Source organism: Pinus tabuliformis, chromosome 3_1, assembly GCF_031772625.1.
Source record: "Pinus tabuliformis cultivar Carrire ecotype Pingquan chromosome 3_1, CPIR1, whole genome shotgun sequence".
NCBI classification, from domain to species: Eukaryota; Viridiplantae; Streptophyta; class Pinopsida; order Pinales; family Pinaceae; genus Pinus; species Pinus tabuliformis.
The window spans coordinates 702,965,857-702,983,228 of record NC_142301.1 but is presented as its reverse complement, the minus strand read 5'-3'; the positions used below and the strand labels follow the sequence as shown (position 1 = coordinate 702,983,228).

Here is a 17,372-nt window from a genome sequence, read left to right as displayed (position 1 = left end):
TATCTCCCTCATGAGGTCATTATAATAAGGTGGTGGAAGCAATGTTAAAGCTAGATCCTAATGAGACAACAGGCAATTGTGAGCCTGACCTCTTCACAAGGATGCTCCCAAAGTTTGGGTTGTATCAACGTAAGCATGGACGGCTTGAGAGCTCAATTGAGTTTCTTCAATTCTGGCTTTCCCACCCCGGACATGCACTTCATTGCAATTCAAATCGAAGTGAAAAGAGCATAACCCCTCTTCCCTGTCCTTCCTTCACTTCCCATGGGCACTTTCGCTGCAGAATGGCATAGACTCTTTGCGAGAAAAGTCTACTGCTTTGACCATTATTTTGGTCCAAAAAGATATTCGTGCGTAAAAGACCATATATTTTTTCTAGTTCATCAATAAATTTTTAGGTGTTTTCTAGTATCTCTTCAAGACCCATCTTCCCACATACCACATACCAAAAAAGAGAAATATCAATTCTCTTTAACATCTAACCATCATAAATCCCAAAATTAAAGCCCCCTTATTCCTTTCTTTTCTCTCTTTTTTTTTTCAACAATAATATTATATATATATAGTTATATCCTTATATCTCCCACATTCTTCATTATAACTAATCGCTGGTCTCCGCAACACAACAACCTCGTCGTCTCCACAATATGTATGGATCAATATTGGCAGTCCCCTTCTACAATTTGACCCAATGCCCAGATGTTATGGCCCTTGGTGCCGCTACGATGCGATGATTCCAAGGTTTCTCGAGAGACTCTAGTTTATTGGAAAACTGGGATCATTTAAGTTTATTGTTTATTGGAAAACTGGGATCATCTAAGTTTATTCTAAGGAAACAACCTCCACATACCGGAGCGACGCCACCAACTCAAATATTCTCTTACAAATCGACTCACCCCATTCCGGATATGCAACGCACCCTCAAATATACTCCATTAAATATACCGGGGAAACTTGTGATCCCTAAAGCGTTGTTGACAATGCTCGAGCCCATGTTGATTCACTCTGCGCACCTGTTGGACATGGTATCTAGCGCCTCGACCATAATGTGTTGTTGTTAAGGCCGACGCCCACCCTGATTTTTCCTGTGCACATGCTCTTTGACTTCCCACACACAGATTTTTTCAAATAACTTACATGTAAACAATGAGGTAAATATCTGAGGCAAGGCAAAAATCTGATTACAGTGCTACTGAAGGTCGAACCCCAAATTATCCAGATTGCTTCAATATTCAGATCTGGAACTTCCTTAGAATTTGGTCATCCTATCAGATGCACAACTCAGCCTCTTAGCTTCACTACTGAAACAAAAATACTTTGGCTCTCTTCAAGATAGAGATTTATTTCCTCTTTGCAAATAAGTCTTGGCCTTTATACTCCCTGGAAAATCATACTTCACCATACAACTCGATGACATGGGAAATAGAGAATATGCTGCAGCGTTGAGATTGGTTCCTTACAATGCATAAATTCGATAAAAAAAACTCTGGTAAATAAAGTTGAACGAATGGTATGGTAGGGGTCAGCTCGACTCTTAGAAAATTCCATTATCTTGTAAAAAAAAAAATTGTTTTTGTGTGGGATTGTCTCAACGGATGATTCGGCCACTGCTTAAGAAATGTGATTCTGATGCGTAAATCGAACCCTGCAAGATATAATTAATCTTGACCTATTCTCTGAAAAAAAAAAAAAATTAATCTTGACCTGTACCACTGAGACAAAATTAACTTTCCACGAATTCGCACCAGCAATGTGGCTCGGCTCCTTTCAAAAAATTGGCCCTTTAATTGAAGAGATATGATTTTGAGATTTAATAATAATTCACGACCTTCATTAAATTTTTAAAGAAATTCGCTGGTTTTAATAATTCTAAGCGGAATATGTATATGGCTTTAAGAATATAATCCCCTGCATCATTTCTTCTCAAACCTTAGCCTTTTTAAATATTTGGCCCCTTTAAGAAAATTAATGATTCAGCTCCATGGTTTGCTTTCCGCCAAAAAATATTAATTGGGCCTTTGCAGCTGATTCCCAGCATGATGCATCAATCCGTGGTCGCTCGACTCTTCTCCTGAGACCTTAAGGCCACTGCACTCTACCTTGTAATCACCACCCGCGAACGAGAAAATCGCCTTTCATGCCTGTATCCACTCTCATCCCTGTCTCCACAACGCTAGATCCTTTTCTGCAACAAAGTATGGTCGGTCTTCGAAATTTGGCAGTTGTTGGAATGTGGCTTACGCTCTGTAGTTTATGTTGCGATGGGTTATGGTTCCACTGATCTATGACGTGGTGCCTACTGCCTTCAACCTCCTCTGCTCTTACACGACCAGTTTTTTGACTGACGAATTGAATCTGAGGCTCAAGCTGCTGTGCACTTGGTCGTTCAGCCCTTCATCCTTGGTGTGTTGTCTATATGGAACCCTCACACTTGCAAGTTAGTGTATTGGACCACCATATGACCGAATGCTAGTGGAAGGCCAAATTGACCACCTACGAGAGCTCTTTCAATGCGGCCAAATCGCCGATGGCCTCAGGCAGTTTTCCCGACAATGTTGACCCCCTGCTCGATCCTTCAGTGCGACCAAATCACCGCTCTCCCGGCGGTGTTGAAAATTTGTTCACCGGCATGTGCTGCGATTATGTGATACACAAGGAAGAAGGATAGAGATGAGCCCCATTATTGTCTTACTAAGACATGAACCTATTAAATGCATCTTTGAGTTGGGAGGCTCATTCTACAACCCAGTATGAGGAGATGTGTAAGTTTTTACGTCTGTAGGTCCCTGTTTAAAATAAAAATTATGTTCTAAATAGAAAAATAATGTTGGCTATAATTTCAAAAACAAATGTATGAATCAGGTTTAAATCTTATACTTTTCAAGAATATTTCAACAAGATATTTAAACAAACTATTTGAAGATCTATGTTAACTAATTTTTGTCTTCATATATATATCTATATATAGAAAAAAAATCATTTTTTTATGGTTAAATTTTTTATTTGGTCTTATATATTATATTTAGCATTCAAAAATACAATTTAAATAATGAAAAATAACACATTATATTTTGCACTCTAAAAAAGTTTGAATGTGAAAAAATTTGATCTTTCTTGGCTCATATTAGATCCCTACTTAAAATGAATCTATGCTGATAAATAAACATCTAATTCAAAACAATCATAAAAAATTTACATTTGAAATGTAACTTATATTTCCCATAGAATTTTGAAACAAAAAAATAATCTTGATTAATGAATTGAGCAAAAGCTATTACAATTCACTATATAACATAGCAACCTAAACATTAGACATTTTTACACTTTTTCGGACAATTGCTATTACAATTCACTATATATAACATAGCAACCTAAACATTAGACATTTTTACACTTTTCGGACAATTACTCTGATTAATTTTGGCAGAAATTTTAGAATCTTAAGTTATCATGTTGTAATATGTAAAAATAGAATGCCCTATGGACTTTTTCAAAGTGATTAAACTCTTTATTTATAATTAAGGGGAAATTGTTTATAAACCTTAAAAAAAATTTATAATAAAAATAAATTTATTTAAAAAAATATTCTTAAAAATAATATAACAATATTAAAAAAAATCTACAACATGGTTAACATGTGATAATGTCCAATCACTTGCAAAGGACGTCCAAATGGAAGGTTGCAAGAACCACAACCATCATTTTAAGAGACCACCTACCTTTAAAAATATCGTCCATAAAATCATGTGGAATCTTTGTAAAAACTAAAATATGAATCCAATCTCTAACGATATTAGTCAGAAACTAAAATAAGAAGAGAAACCAGCCAACTGTTACGCACGAATGGTCTATTCAAATGGACGGCTCCACTACCAAATTGCATAAAGAATTGGGTCCCAACTAAAGGAATCTTATCTGTGGTAAAGCAGATTTGCGCAGGAAAATCAACTCAGTTCTTTTTCAAAGGAAAAAAGTGATATAGATTATATTAAGGATATATAAGGATCAGAAATACATAGGATTTGAAAATCTGGGCCATATTGAGCAAAAAAACATATGAATGGAGTGAAATTCCCCAAAAGAGACAATTACTGTCGCTGTCCGGAAATCCTCAAATAGGTAAACTACTGTTAACATCCGGGATGTAGCATATGGAAACTGTAGAAACCGTCCTCAAATAGGTAAACTACTGTTAACATCCGGGATGTAGCATATGGAAACTGTAGAAACCGTCCAGAAAGTGACCTGAAGAGAATACATAATGGAGCACATACAATGAAGCATGTGAAATCTGTAGTAACCGTCCAGAAAGTGACCTGTAGATATTACATAATGGAGCACATGACTGTAACATAAACAGATAAAAAGAAGGGCAGAAGATGGCCCGCTTATGCCGAAGAGGGCATGAACCCCGAAATAGAAATGAGAATGGAGTCAACAGGCTGACAGCTGCCCTAAAAAATACGACCATTCCGCCACTTCCAAATATGCCAGCAAGTGAGAATGAAAAGAGCATGCCTGGAGGGGCATTGTGCGGACCACCATAAGAAGCCATCCTGAACAGAAGAAAAGAACCGGTGAGGGAAACCATAAGTGAGGGAAAGATCGTACAAGATGAGGGAAAGATCGTACCAGTTACGCAGGTCTGCCAAACGCTTTTTGCGCACAGGAACGGATAGATGGGAATGGTCAATAATGCTGTGACGGGAGGAAGGGGAAATTGGCAGGAAACTTCCTGCTTCCATCGTTCAGATTAAGGTATATCGCCACTTGATTTGCTCAAGGAAATAAGAAGCGCAGTAATCAACCAGATACCAGAGTTGTTTTGTTTTCAATCGTGTGCCCAACTATTGAGCTCTTGATACACAGAAAAGAGTAGCAAAGACGTAACTGGTAAATTATCTGCATTCCTTAATCATTCAGACGCAAATATTGAGGCTCAGCGCACTTTCTCAATCTCTACAAAATATATTCTATCTTGCTTCCTTTTTATTCTGTATCTAATGGCAGACTTTACCCCATCCCTTGACGGTACATCCTTAGCATCCACCTCCACGGCCCCCTCCCATGGCAATAACAACTGCTATGTTTATGATGCCTTTCTGAATCACCGCGGCCCTGATGTCAAGAAAGGACTCGCTACCCATATCTACTATCGCCTTAAAGGTCTTGGATTGGCAGTTTTTCTGGACCAACAAGAATTGGAAAGAGGAGAGGGCTTGAATCCTCAGATCGAAGGGGCTATTCGAACAGCCTCAGTGCATGTTGCAATTTTTTCTCCGCGATATGCTCAATCAACTGGTGCCTCGACGAGCTGGTACAGATGTTGGAGTCGGGGTCGGCAATAATTCCGGTCTTCTACAAAGTCGGGCCCGCAGATCTTCGGTGGACGCGGGGCGGAGATGGAGTTTATGCGCGAGCTCTGGGCGTGCTCGAAAGGAAGAGAACATTTGATTCTCAACCACGATATGACCCCAACACCATAGAAAAATGGAGGAATTCTCTTTCTGCCGTGGCAGATATAAGCGGTTTTGAGCTGAAGGACAAGTAAGATCCTCCAAATCTCCCTATTATTTGAGTTTTGTACATTGCTGGATTGATAAGTATATCACATATTATTTATGTAGATGTTTCTTATTAGTCAATTAACTGTGATTGTGAATATTGTTCAGGGAAGAGTGGCAGCTGGTCGAGGAGGTCGTCCAACAAGTTTTGAAAAAGGTTCGCAAACCACCTTTGAACATTGCTAAATATCCTACTGGCCTCGATGAGAAAATAAAAGATGTGGACAGGACATTGTCACTGCAGTGGCAAAGCCAGAAGGCTAAAGTTTTGGGAATTGTAGGTCTTGGTGGGGTCGGAAAAACTACCCTCGCTAAACAGTTGTTCAACCGAGAGAGATCAAATTACAGTCGATCTTGCTTCTTATTTGATGCCAGATCCACATCTTTACCTTCCCTGCAGAGTAGCCTTCTTAAGGAGTTGATTCAATGGAATGCACAAATAAACAACGTTGATGAAGGTATAGAGAGGCTCAAAACAGTTTCTCAACGGGCTCTTATCATTTTAGATGATATTGATCATATGGATCAAATGGATGCATTATGTGCACCGGTTAAAGATACTATTGATGTAGGTAGCTTAATTTTAATTACATCTCGCAATAAGGATGTGCTTGTGTTGAAATATAATTTCAACTGCAACAAACTGTTTTTCTTTACTTTTGCGATGCGATAAGATCGCAGATCGCAAATCGCATGCATGCTTGGATTCTCCGTTTTGTTCACTTGATTTTTCTGATTGCGATGGTGCGATGCGATCCGATCGCATATCGCAGATCGCACCATATGCTTGTGCTCCATTTTTTTTCCGTTCCGCCAAATGCGATTTCGCGATGCGATTCAATCGCAAATCGCACCAATATAATAGTGTTCCATTTTTCCTCCCGCAGATTGTGATTCTGCGATGCGATCCAATTGAAGTCAACGGTTGAAGTACAGGCCTGCAGCAAATGAATTTGACGTGAAGTAAAAATTTCATTTACCGCCAGTTTTGTCAGTAAAACAGTAAATGTAATTTACTGTGGGTTGGTAAGTTTTGGTGAAGTTTTTAATTTTATCATTTTCTATCAGCGGGAGTATGGGCACAAGTAAAAGTTGGTAAAACCATTTAAATTTTATTGTTTTTTATTTTACAGCAGCATGGCAAGTGAAAACGTGAAGTAATTTTCTTTTGGTTCTCATATATAAGTAATTTTCTTTTGGTTCTCATATATATGTAATGTTTTTTGTGTTGACCAAGTAATTTTGTAAAGAGAGGCACAGCAGTGCGTATGTATAGTTTTGAATATGCAAAAAGGAACACGCAGCAGCATGAGAAAAATCTATGTGTAATTTCTACACAGCAGTGAAAGTAATTTTTCGTAGTTGAAGTCTGTTTTTACAGCACTGAATGTAAAAGAGATTCTTACACACAGCAGTGTAAAATCTCAGGAGGAGACAAAGTAATTTTTTGTTGAAATCTTCTTGGTGAATCCCTCTGAGAGTGAGGAAGAAATTTGTAACTGAAGTTCTCTTTGATTAATGAATACAAGTTTTATTTTGTATGAGAAAAACTATGTCTGCTCAAAAATTTTAAAGCTTCCCTGTGCTAAGATCATGTGGAGAAAAACAGAGCATTGTCTCTGTGTGCAGTTAATTTGTTTTTGGAATTTTACCAGAAAAATTCCCAATAGTGGTATCAGAGCTTATCCAGGCTCTTTGAAGGCATCAAAAAAGCTGAAGGAAGGAGTTTTTTTTTTGCTGCAACTTCTCCAGCAGAGTGAAGTCTCAGGCAAAAGAATCCAAGGTATTTCTCAGATTAGTTTTTTTTTGTGTTACTGCTGAAGAAACAGTGAGTTATTTTAAATACACAGTCAGGTATTTGAAGCATAGATTAGAGTGCAAGAATGGCCAGCACCAGTACCAGCACTAGCATGGGTATTTTTAATACTCAGCTCCCACAGTTTAATGGAAAAAACTATGACTATTGGGCAATAACCATGAGAGCTCTGTTTGCCTCACAAGATTTATGGGAACTTGTTGAATATGGATTTGAAGAGCTAGCAAATGAAGATGAGTTTAATGGATTAACTCACGCAGATAAAGAGCTGTTGAAGAGCAATAAGAAGAAGGATTCAAAAGCCCTTGTATTTTTATATCAAGCAGTGCATGAGAGTGTGTTTCCAAGGATAGCAGCAGCCAAGACATCCAGAGAAGCATGGCAAACTCTCAAGACAGCCTATCAAGGCATGGAGAGAGTGAAGACAGCAAAACTACAGTTGCTGAGGAAAGATTTTGAGAACCTGTGCATGAAGGAGTCAGACAATATTGACTCATTCTTCACACAAGCAATTGGTCTGGTCACACAGATAAGGTCTCATGGAGAAACTCTTGAAGAAAGGAGGATTGTGGAGAAACTATTGAGGTGCCTACCCTCAAAGTTTGATGTGATTGTCACCACCATAGAAGAGACAAAGGATCTCTCAAATTTTTCAGTTGATGAACTTCATGCATCACTGATAACACATGAGCAGAGGTTGAGTAGAAATGAAAACTCATCTCTAGAGCAAGCCTTCAAGACCCAGATGTCATTTGGAAGAGGAAGAGGCCAAGGCAGAGGAAACAAGAGAGGAAGAGACAGAAGCCAGAACAGAGGTGGAAGGAACAGTCTATCAAATGCTCAAGGAAGAGGCAGCAATCCAAATCAGAACCAAGGCCAAGGCAGTAGCCAACAAAGTGGACAACATCATGCTCAAGGACAAAGGTATGAAAAATCCAATGTCCAATGTTATTACTGTAAAAAATATGGGCATTATGCCAATGAATGTAGAAAAAAGTAGCATGATATAAATAATAGATCTAGTGCAAATATCACTAGAGAAAATATCAGCCAAGATAATGTGCTGTTAGTTTGTAATATGGCTGAAACAAACAGTGAAGATATATGGTTTCTAGATTCTGGTTGCAGCAACCATATGACAGGAAACATAGCCCTGTTTTCGGCTTTAGATCAGAATGTGAAGTCACAAGTCACACTTGGGACCGATAGAAAAATTTCTGTTATGGGTAAAGGAGAAGTTAAAATATTTACAAAGAAATGTGAAAAGAAAACCATAGCAGATGTCTATTATGTTCCTGGAATGAGATGTAACCTCTTAAGTATTGGACAACTTGTTCAAAAGGGTTACAATGTTTTCTTTGTAAATGATGTGTGCACCATCATGGATAGAGCACCCAGCAAAAGATGTATTGTTGAAGTGAAGATGATGAGGAACAGGATGTTCCCTCTTAGAATAAGGGCATATTTGAAAAACAAAGAAGAAATTGCAGCAGTTACCCAAGAGGCTTTCCAAAGCCAACTAAAAGATGAAAATTGGTTATGGCACTTGAGATTTGGACATCTCAACTTTGGAGGTCTTAACTTGCTAAGCAGAAAAGGAATGGTAAGAGGATTACCATTGATAGAGAAACCGGACAGCCTTTGTGAAGGTTGTATCTTGGGGAAACAACACAGAGAAAGTTTTCCATCAGGGAAAAGCATAAGGGCAAAGGCACCCTTAGAAATTGTCCACTCAGATTTATGTGGACCGATGCAAACTCCATCACTAGCAGGCAGCCAATATTTTCTAACATTTATTGATGATTTCACCAAAAAAACTTGGGTTTATTTCCTGAAGAACAAAAGTGAAATGTTTGAAAATTTTCAAAATTTCAAAGCACTTGCGGAAAATCAAAGTGCGCTGCGTATCAAGGTTTTGAGAACTGACAGAGGAGGTGAGTATATCTCCAAAGAATTCCTACGTTTTTGTAGAGAAAATGGAATACACAAGCAGTTTACAGCAAGGTACACTCCGCAGCAGAATGGAGTTGCTGAAAGGAAGAACAGAACAATCATGGATATGGCGAGGAGCATGCTAAAGGCAAAGCATTTGCCAAATGACTATTGGGCTGAATTTGTACACTGTGTAGTATATATTTTGAATAGATACCCTACAAAAGGAGTCATGAACAAAGTACCGGAAGAAACATGGAGTGGGAGAAAGCAAGGAGTCACCCACATGAAAGTTTTTGGATGTGTGGCTTATGCACACATTCCAGATCAGCTAAGGAGGAAGTTGGACAGCAAAGGGGAGAAATGTATTTTCTTTGGATACAGTGAGGAATCCAAAGCTTACAAGTTGTATATCCCATCTACCAAGAAGTTTTTTGTGAGCAGAGATGTTCAATTCATCGAGGAGGAAACTTGGGATGGAAGCATAGAGAAAATAGTTAATGTTAAAAACTGTTTGTCTCATGATGAAAATGATGAAGAGTTAGCTGAAACACATCCCCAAACAGCAGCGCCAACACAAGGACAGCAAGAGACACCCTTGAGGAGAAATGAGAGTACTTCTCCAAGCACACCACAAGGAGAAAATTTAAGTGCGTCCTCAAGCACTTGCACACCAAATGAAAGAGGTAAGAAATTCAGAAATCTAAGTGATATTTATGATGAAGGTATGAACTCTTTATTTGCTTTATATTGTCATGTTGATGACCCTATTCATTTCGAAGATGCAATTAAGAATAAGAAATGGATAGAAGCTATGGATGAGGAGATCAATGCCATAGAGAGAAATAGGACATGGGATTTGGTTGAACTACCAAAAGGTAAAGAAGTCATTGGAGTTAAATGGGTCTATAAGACCAAGAGTAATGTTGAAGGCAAGATAGAAAGGCATAAGGAAAGACTTGTTGTCAAGGGATACAAGCAGCAGTATGGGAGAGACTATGAGGAGACTTTCGCACCGGTTGCAAGAATGGAAACCGTGAGAGCAGTGCTGTCCATAGCAGCACAAAACAAGTGGAAAGTTTATCAAATGGAATTGAAGTCAGAATTCCTAAATGGAGTGTTAATGGAAGAAGTTTACATTGAACAACCTCCAGGCTATGAGAAGAAAGGCCAAGAGCACAAAGTATGCAGATTGAATAAAGCTCTTTACGGGCTTAGGCAAGCACCAAGAGCATGGTACAGTAGGATAGATTCCTATCTACTGGAAAATGAATTTGCAAAGTGTGAGGGAGAACCCACCGTCTACATCAAAGAAAAGGATGGTAAAATTTTAATTGTAGTGTTGTATGTTGATGATGTGATTTTTACAGGTAATGATGACTACCTCATTGAAAACTTCAAAACAGTTATGAAATAAGAATTTGAAATGACTGACATGGGTTTGCTGAGATACTTCTTAGGAATAGAAGTAGATCAAAATGAAAATGGGATTTTTATTTGGCAGGCAAAATATGTAAATGAAGTGTTGGGCAAATTTAACATGCAGGACAGCAAGGCAGCAATCACTCCCACTGTAATGGGATTAAAACTCAGCAAAGAGGACAGAAGCAAGGATTTTGATCCTAGCGTGTACAAGAGCATAGTTGGCAGCCTTATGTATTTAACTGCAACTAGGCCGGACATAATGTTTGTTGTTAGCTTAATTTCCAGATTCATGGAGAGGCCAAAAGAAGCACATTGGCAAGCAGCAAAAAGAATTCTGAGGTATGTCAAAGGTACAAAAAGATTTGGCATTTTATATACTTTTTCATAAAGTTCAGATTTAGTTGGCTACACCGATAGTGATTGGGCTGGAAGTGTAGATGACCGGAAAAGCACATCCGGTTACATTTTTCACATGGGTTCAGGAGCAATTTCATGGGCTTCCAAGAAACAGCCAATTGTGGCCCTGTCTACAACAGAAGCAGAGTATGTGGCAGCTATAGCAGCAGCGTGTCAAGTGGTTTGGATGAGGAGACTGTTAAGAAGTCTATGCCAAGAGCAGGCAACAACAACGGTGATTTTTTGCGACAATAGTTCAGCTATTGCGTTGTCCAAGAATTTTGTGTTTCACAAGCGAACGAAACACATAGATACAAAGTTCCACTACATTAGAGAATTGGTGAAAAATGGAGAAATTGTTTTACAACATTGCAGCACTCAGGAACAGGTTGCGGACATTCTGACCAAGCCTTTGGGACAGAAAAGTTTTGAGTTTTTAAGGAAGCGTCTGGGTATGATTGATAACCTAGCAGTTGAAATTAAAGGGGAGTGTTGAAATATAATTTCAACTGCAACAAACTGTTTTTCTTTACCTTTGCGATGCGATGAGATCGCAGATCGCAAATCGCATGCATGCTTGGAGCCTCCGTCTGTTCACTTGATTTCTCCGATTGCGATGGTGCGATGCGATCCGATCGCATATCGCAGATCGCACCATATGCTTGTGCTCCATTTTTTTCCGTTCCGCCAAATGCGATTTTGCGATGCGATTCAATCGCAAATCGCACCAATATAATAGTGTTCCATTTTTCCTCCCGCAGATTGTGATTCTGCGATGCGATCCAATTGAAGTCAACGGTTGAAGTACAGGCCTGCAACAAATGAATTTGACGTGAAGTAAAAGTTTCATTTACCACCAGTTTTGTCAGTAAAACAGTAAATGTAATTTACTGTGGGTTGGTAAGTTTTGGTAAAGATTTTAATTTTATTATTTTCTATCAGCGGGAGTATGGGCACAAGTAAAAGTTGGTAAAACCATTTAAATTTTATTGTTTTTTATTTTACGGCAGCATGGCAAGTGAAAACGTGAAGTAATTTTCTTTTGGTTGTCATATATATGTAATGTTTTTTGTGTTGACCAAGTAATTGTAAAGAGAGGCACAGTAGTGCGTATGTATAGTTTTGAATATGCAAAAAGGAACACGCAGCAGCGTGAGAAAAATCTGTGTAATTTCCACACAGCAGTGAAAGTAATTTTCTGTAGTTGAAGTCTGTTTTTACAGCAGTGAATGTAAAAGAGATTCTTACACACAGCAGTGTAAAATCTCAGGAGGAGACAGAGTAATTTTTTGTTGAAATCTTCTTGGTGAATCCCTCTGAGAGTGAGGAAGAAATTTGTAACAGAAGTTCTCTTTGATTAATGAATACAAGTTTTATTTTGTATGAGAAAAACTTTGTCTGCTCAGAAATTTTAAAGCTTCCCTGTGCTAAGATCCTGTGGAGAAAAACAGAGCATTGTCTCTGTGTGCAGTTAATTTGTTTTTAGAATTTTACCAGAAAAATTCCCAATAATAAACGCAGGTATTGGAGAGTCATCCATTTACACACTGAAAGGCATCATTCCAGAGCACTCGCAAGAACTCTTTTGCTAGCATGCCTTCGGTCAACCCCATCCTGTTATAGGATTTGAAGAAGTGGTGAAAAAGTTTTTGCATGTCTGCAATGGTTTGACACTATCGTTTAAGGTGCTTGGGGCGCTTCTTCGTGGAAAAGATGATTTGAGGCATTGGATTGCGCAGTTGTGGAAAACCTCCAAAGTACTTCCGGACGATATCCTAAGCACACTTAAAATTAGCTATCATGCTCTGGATGAAGAGGAGAAGCAAATATTCTTAGACGTAGCATGTTTATTTATAGGAGAAGAAAGGGATACCGCTATAAGAGTATGGGATGGATCCGACTGAGAAGGGTTGCTGGGTCTTTGGACGCTGGAAAATAGATGCTGATGGAGGTGGACAGTACGAACCGTCTCAGAATGCACAACCACCTACAAGACCTCGGCAGAGATATCGCCAAGAATCCAGAATATCCATGTCGTCTTTGGCATTTCACAGAGAATCTTCTTCATAATATGTCTGGCCAATCATTTGTAAGTATTCTTGATGGACTTTCGAAATAGCCTTGTGCCATTAAAGTTGCCTGTCAAGTTCTGAAATCTTAGAACTTCCCAATGCTGGGAATTTCTGATCATTCCAGAACAAAAATGAACAGAGAAAAATGCTCTGTTTCTGAAAGAGAAACAAAGGACAAAATTGTCCCAGGAAAACAGAGTTTCACAAACTAAAAATACTTTGTATTCATTAACAAGACTGCTGTTACAAAATTCTTCCTCTCACAAAGGGATTTCACCAAGAACTCTTCAGATGGAGTTCCAAAAAAAAAATCACTTTGTCTCTGCTTAAAAATTAACTCATTGTCTTTGCACTGCTGTGCATTACAAAACACTCTGTCTCTCAAAAAAACAACACTGTTGTGTAGTTTTTTTTGTTGTATAAGTTTACACTACTGTGTGTAAAAACTTTTCTTACATACGCACTGCTGCGTATTGGGTTTTCATTCTCAACAAACACAGGGCATTCGCACTGCTGCGTATATTACAATACCCTCAACAAAAAAAGAACAACAGAACATAACTTGTCTTATCTTGTCTTATCTTGTAATGTCGGCAACGTAGAAATATTGCTCTTAAATGCCGCGGATGATCAGTCCGCTTCCGCGAATGAGCCAGAAGATCGTCGAGGTAAGGTTGAACAATGTTCTTAATGTCATGGAAGGCGTAATTCATTGCCCTCTGAAACGTCGCCCCTGCGTTCTTTAAACGAAAGGGTAATTTTCGATAAGCGAATGTGCCCCACGGACAAATAAATGCAGTCTTAGACTGGTCCTGTGGGCGGATATTTATTTGATTATACCCGGAAAATCCATCCATAAAGGAAAAGATTTCACATCCGGCGCATTCATCAATTATCTGGTCGATGAAGGGTGTAGGGTAGTTGTCCTTTGGACAAGCTTTGTTTACATCCCTATAGTCGACGCACACTCTTATCGTCCCTTGTTTTTTCATAACAGGGACAATATTCGATACCCAATCGGTTAGAGGAACCGGGTAGATGAATCCAGCATGGAGAAGTTTTTCAACTTCTGCCTTAATGGCAGCGGCTTTCTTCGGATGTACCTGTCGAAGCCGTTGTCTTACTGGTTTGACATCAGGATACATTTTAATTTCATGTTCAACTATGCTCGAGTCAATGCCTGGCATTTCATCATATGACCATGCAAAGACATCTCTAAATTCGCGAAAGAGAGCACTATATATTTCCAGTTCTGAAGGGGAACAATTTTTGCCGACATGAATATTCTCTACAACATCAGATTTTGTCGAGATGTTTACGGCTACGGTCTCTTCAATATTGGATAGGTTTCTCTCTGAATCCACCGTATTTACAGTATTTGTTAGGAATTCAAACACTGAAGGGTGGTATAGGTCGTGTTGAGTTTCTTCTTCACACTCTGGAAGAAGGGAACGATGGTGGTGATCATTCCATGGTGCCCCCTCAATCATCATTGATTGTAAGATTCCTTCGTCAGTCCCATGAACTTTTGACCATGGATCCAATGGGGTACCATATTCTTCGGACCTATCTACCCAAACGCTTGACGAGCGTTCATTTGGGCTCGCCTCCCATGCCTGAAACATTGATTGCTACAATATTTCAATAGGGCTAGGTGGCAACACCACTTAATGATCCATGACGACTTTGTCTTCTGCGACCTTCGACGAAGATACCATGTTGCATGTTGCTACAAACGGGATATCCCCTACATGGTAAGGAGGTGGCAACGCGAAAGTTCCCATCATTGTGGGATCTTTTAGCAAGCCTACTCCGATATCTTGTATTGAATGGTCGCTCCCATGGATCAGGGGAATGCTTCCAGTAACTTGTGAACCATTAGGGAGGAAATTCTGTTGGTCGACGATCGTAATTCCTCCTTCAAACGGGAATGCGATCTTCCTAAAATATGTCGACACTACAGCTGCCATGGCATATATCCATGGTCTTCCCAGTAGGATGTTATAGTCGAGATTGCCATCAATGACTTCAACATCAATTTCTACTGTTTTTCCTCCTAGTTCAACCTTAAAGTTATTTAGGATACCGTACGGGGTGTACGACCTACCGTCAAATGATTTCAATGTCGTCGAAGATCGTGACAAGGTTGGAGATCCAAGAGTTTTCCAGCAACTCATCGACATGATACATGTCGATGCTCCCTCATCAATAATCGTTCTATGAACAGTTTTGTTGAGTGCTTTCACTTGAATAAGGAAAGCTAATTGTGCTGGTAACTGAGGATCATATCCTTTGTGATCAAAGGATACAAGATTGGAATCTTTAGGATCCACTCCACCAATTGCTGATAACAATGCCTGTCTTTGGGATGGACAATTTTGTAGTACCTCAAGAGTCGACATAGCAGATGGCGATTGGGCCAAATCCTCCACTATATCATAGTGTTGCGCCGCTCTGACGCGAGGGTTGAATGTCGACTTGTGGACTACTCCCTTAGGTGGCTTTATTGTTAATTCATGCGTGAGGGGGGGTACAACTTCTGCCGAAGTTGTTGTCGAACTGCTGGGTTGATCTTTCCCTTTGTCGTTCGACACCGGCGGATTCCCATAATCTTTATTCCTAGTCGAGATCAAAGCATCATTTTGCTTAGAAACCGACAACATAAGCACTTGAGACGGGGAAGCATTTCCACTATCAACCATATTTTGACCTGGGGCGGGAAATGGATCAGTCAACACAGCTGAAGTTTGGGAACTTTTAAAGAACCTCTTTAATTCAGCTTTGAACGGACAGTTCTTTGTCAAATGATTTTCATCGCATATTTGACATGGAGAAAATTGTTTCCTTTGCCCAGGAGGGTTTGAAGAAGTTTTTTGAGGGGATGACCCACCTTGTTTCTTCTTCTTCCCTTTGTTTTGTTTCTTCTTGCTTCCTGGTTGATTGGAGTTTTTGTCTTTATCCGTAGATACAGCATTTACCTCCGAAGCAAGAATCTCTTGATTTGCTTTTTGATTCGAAGTCTTACGGGCTTTCTTATTCGAATCCCTTGTCGACTTAGCGTTTGCAGTTCCAATCACGCCATCACCGGCATGAGAGTCACTATTCGATCCGGGAGGAGGAGGGATTGAAAATTCTGGTCTGGGGGCGTCAGGTATCTTATCATAGAGCGTGCCCGACTGAGTATATACTAAGTCCAAATATTGAGCACGAGCAATAACTTGCTCCTCTGTTATGACGCCTCCCTTGGCCACATCTTCTGTTATAGCAGGCAGAAGCGACTTTATAAACCACTCAGCTAATAGCTGATCTGGAACATAGGTTTTTACCATTCTACGACGACGACGCCACTCATGTATATGATCTGATATATGTGTGGCCGTTGTCTGCTTGAAATTGGTCAAGATCTTTGTTCCAGTTTCGTACCTTATAGGTAATTGAAAGTGTGTTAAGAAAGTCGTGGCTAGGGAACTAAAATTGTCGAACGAGGCTCTAGGTAATTCAATATACCATTTAGCCGCCGGACCAATCAATGTCCTCTGGAAAAGGTGAAGCCTTATCGAATCATCATTCAAGGTATTCGACGAACACCACAGATGGAATGTCATCACATGATTCGACGGGTCTTCGCCCGGATTTCCATTGAATTTAGGAATGTCCGAAGGAAGTTTGTGAGGAATCGCTGGCCACCAATGGGCATAGGCGATTGGATCGTTTGTCAATCGATGTAAGTCTGGTAATTCTAAGGTCGCCACGAATGGAAACTGCTGATTCAGGTTTGGCGAGGTGTACCCAGGATACGATGGAATCGCCTGAGCAGTAGGTCTTTGCACACCAGCATAATGCAACTGATGTTGATATGACTGATACGGCTGGTGGGCTTGGCCACTGTAAAGTGGTTGATTTAACCCATTCTGAATATAGGGTTGCCCACTATTTGCAAAGATCTGTTGCTCAGATCCCTGGTACACCTGTTGAAACTGAGGTTGTTGGTATTGCACCATCCATGGTTGTGAAGCCATGTTTTGTTGTGCGACACTAACCGACGGACCAAGATGCGGGGTTATGGTTCCCGTTTGTATCTGTGTCGTCCCGGAAGTTGGTGATTGTGGTTGTGTTGCAGGGTCAATTGGCTGTTGCATTACAACTTGGGGTTGGCATACAACAGGC

The 17,372-nt window shown here is 39.7% G+C and overlaps 2 pseudogenes; both read left to right on the top strand.

The window, feature by feature from the left end:
- The first annotated feature begins 5,003 nt into the window (after positions 1-5,003).
- Positions 5,004-6,237, top strand: LOC149189095 (disease resistance protein RPV1-like; annotated as a pseudogene).
- A 6,008-nt stretch (positions 6,238-12,245) lies between these two features.
- On the top strand, positions 12,246-13,286 carry LOC149189094 (disease resistance protein RUN1-like; annotated as a pseudogene).
- Positions 13,287-17,372: the final 4,086 nt, after the last annotated feature.